Raw genomic sequence first — 3,764 nt, 5'->3', positions numbered from 1 at the left:
CGTATATATATATATATATATATATATATATATATATTCCCACTTCGCTAACCATTACTAAGATTAGCGAGTTATCTAACCATTTCTTGATAAAGGAAAAGAAAATAGAATTGTAATGGAAGTTTAAGAATATGTGTAAGAACATGGAGTTATATAATTATTTAACTTTATGTTTAATGACTTAAAAAAATATTAATATGCTTTTCATATGGCATATTATTAAATTATTTTGGGAGATTTAATAATAAATCCTATAAAAGTATTGATGACTACAGAGCTTAGTGAATGAATAACAATGGTCAAACTATGCTTCGTAAATGATGGCGGTCAGGAGATGGCAATTCTGCAACAAAAGGTGAGCTAAGATGGTCGAAAAATGATCCTATAACGATGAAAAGCAATTTATTTTGGTGAGATGAAGATTATAGTAGTGATTATTCAGGTTAATACTAAAATGGGAGATTTACAGACATACCACTCAATTTCTATGCATTTATATCTCTACCAACTAAACTTCAATTTATATACCACCTTACCTATTCATGAAATGTTCATAACGCTTTTAAAATTAAGATAGTGGTTGATGTGATATAAAAGATTTGAGTGGTATAAATGTAACAAGCAAAATTTAGGTGTTAGATATGTGAGTACATAAAAATTGGGTGTTACGTATGTAAATGCCCCTTATTGTTAGAATGGTAGGCTTTACATTGGCAATCTCTGTACTTTCATCTTGTTATTTCTCATTTTCTCTATGTAGGAAACATGTATTATTTTGTTGCAGAGGGGAAATAGGCTGTTCTGTCCCTTCAAAGAAAAAAAAAAGCATGCTATGATGGAATCTTGATAATTTTCAATTACATAGCCCTCATAGTTTTTAAACCATGTTAATCTTTCAATATGTTAGAAAGCTATTTCTTTTTGTATCCCATAATTCAGATAAGCAGCTTGTTCCTATCCTTTTGTTTATGATCCTATCTGTCTTGCATCAATCAGCTTGTGGTTTGGTAGAAATAACAATTTCACATTTTTTGCTGCCCACAGTTTTTAATCATCACCCTCCAACTAGCAAAGTCTGCATGCATCTTATCCTATCTATATCTTGCCTATGACTCGTACCCTTAGTTGTGATCTTATTTTTCTTATATATTTGGCAATTTTCAGTTCCAATGATAGAGCAAAATGGCTTACTGTTCTTATGAATTTTTATGCAATATGTTATTTACAATCATTGTCTCTCAAGTATCAGTGCTTGCACGGCAATTGGTATGACTTGTTAAGATTGAGATGCAGTTGAAATGTTCTGTTTAAGTATTTTCATTAAGTTCTATCTGACATGACTAGACATTTGTTGGGATTCTAACTTTTCTACTTCATTTATTAGGAAAAAAGTTTCAAGATGGCGTAGACACAACCAAACATAATCCAAGTTGCTGATCTGACCTATATTAAATAATTGATAGACATTGAATCTCAACATTGGTGGTCAAAGTTAGTTTTGGATTGAGTCAATGTTCTCGATCTTTTTGTCAAAATATTGAATAATGAAAGCCCATGTTGTTTTGTCTTTCTGCCAAAGATTACTTGATTTTATAAACCATAGACTTTGTGATTCATGCATTCTTTATTTGAAAAAATGAAATTAGGTATATTGTATTCTATTAGACATAAAACAATGGCCATGTTCATGGACATCCATGTTTCTTTCATTTCAAAATTGCCCTTCCTCCATTGTTAAAGATAATCTTTGATGAGAAAAAACATATTGGCATTCTGTAGAGCGCATTCTGCTGCGTATCAAAGACATTTGTTTTTGGGTTTTTTCATCATTAAACATTTGCCATTAATCTCATAAATGTACACTGATCTCATTTCTTGGTGCTATTCCTAAGCTTTTTTTTTTCTTGAAAGGTTTTAATACGCCTAGTTTTTCTCCTTTCTAAAATGCCATTAGAAAGTTAAAAGGGGCTATATAATTGGAATTTTAATTCCATATAGGTAATGTAGGTTCAGTTCTTACTCAAGAGTATATTTGTGCTTCATTGATGATATATTCCATTTTGCTGGAATTTGTAGTTTCATGTCATTATTTAGCGATGGAATTCTCGTCTTCAGCATCCTTAGTTTAAGTTAATTTGCTTTAGCATTAAAACCACTGCAAGTTGAAATGCTTCACCTGCTAAGGATGATGATTTATTTGCTGGTTGCAGGTAGTTTTACCTGAAGGATCCAAAGAAGTTTCTGTTTTGGTTCCATTTCACACCAAACAATGGCACGAGGTCGGCTATAGTATTTATTACGTGCACTACTTTGGTTCATTACAATAGTATTGACAAGAATTTTTTGATTATTTGTGCATTTTCCTCTGCAGACAAAATATTCACATCTGGACCTTATTGGAAGGCCTGTTATTGTCTTGAAAAAAACCAATGTTGTTCCAGAGCATAATACCTATTTTCAGGTACGCCTCAAGTCATTTTTATTGACTTCTTTACACTTTTTTTTTCCTTTTATTAAAAGGTTTAATATTTAATTTTTCAGTTTCTCTGCTTCGTAAGTTTTCTTTTGGTCTAGATGCATGAATAATAGTTAAGATGAAATTATAAGAAACTCCTCATTGAGCATTATTGGTAGATCCATATATTTTTAATGCTGGCGCCAAAAAAATAGAGACATGAACTATGCCAACTTCGCAATTTACACTTAGAGATGTTGAGTAGGGCGTGGAGCAGTGGGTTAAGTACTTATATTTAAGTATACTTGAAGGTCCAGATTTGAGTCATGGAAACTACTACTTTGCACATATAAAGTTTAAGGATGTGGACATCAACCTCTCCCCAAACCCTGTTTGGTTGAAACTCTATCTACTGGGTGTTCTTTTTGGATTAATGAAGGAAAATTTGACAATTAGGGCTGAGAAACTATTAAATAAATAGAGAAAATGAGATGGTTTATAGAATCATTGCGAGTAAAAGGTAGCACTATCAGATTTGATGTAGAAGTTAGTCTAATGTCACTCAACTTGCAGTGACATAAAGTTTAATCTACAAAGTAAAAGTTTGTAAACATAAAGTTTAATCTACAAATGTGCATAGGAAACCTAATTTATTTAGGTTTTCACATTTCCAGAAGAGTATGACAAGGGGCTTATTAATATGAAGTAATGGCCGGTTTAGTTTTATCCTTGAGCGCTATTCTTGAAATATTGCATATTTCATTAACAAAATAAAGCGGTTACATCAAAAAGCAAAAACTAAAATCTATGCCTCTTGGGCATTTACAAGATGCGTATGATTCTCTTGCAAAACAACACAAGTTAAAAGAAAATCACTATCAAGGTCTTTTTTTGCACTGAGTATGGGAAGCTATGTTACTTTCTCTATTGGTGAAGTGAAACAAAACTTGCTTAAATTTAATCAAGAAACCAATATTTGGGTTGTTGGGAGTGTTGAGCCGCGACCTCCTCTTGTCCATGGAATGCTGAAAGTATTATGCAGCGAGGGGGGGGGGGGGGGGGGGTGTATGTGCCAAAGAGGACGAGAAAGCCGATATATGACTGTTGGCACCCTAGTGCTCTGGAATTGGATAAAATTGGGGGTCGGTAAGGGCCTCAAGCAAGTTGGAAGCAACTGTCGTGACAAAAATCGGGGGCACTTCTCTACATTTAGAATCATATCTTGAGAGCATGGTGAATTCAACTTTATACTGCATAATAGATTGATCATCCTTAACCAAGCGAATAATTTTGTTCCGCTGCATCCTTG

At 33.0% G+C, this 3,764-nt stretch overlaps 1 long non-coding RNA gene across 1 annotated transcript; it reads left to right on the top strand.

The window, feature by feature from the left end:
- Window positions 1-2,200: 2,200 nt before the first annotated feature.
- LOC110038990 lies at window positions 2,201-2,427 on the top strand. The gene is made up of 2 exons (XR_002295476.1): window positions 2,201-2,279; window positions 2,372-2,427. It is a non-coding gene; the product is annotated as an uncharacterized LOC110038990 (long non-coding RNA).
- Window positions 2,428-3,764: the final 1,337 nt, after the last annotated feature.

This window comes from Phalaenopsis equestris, unplaced genomic scaffold (genome assembly GCF_001263595.1).
Source record: "Phalaenopsis equestris unplaced genomic scaffold, ASM126359v1 Scaffold234671, whole genome shotgun sequence".
Classification (NCBI taxonomy): Eukaryota; Viridiplantae; Streptophyta; class Magnoliopsida; order Asparagales; family Orchidaceae; genus Phalaenopsis; species Phalaenopsis equestris.
This window is presented reverse-complemented; position numbering and strand designations above follow the sequence as displayed.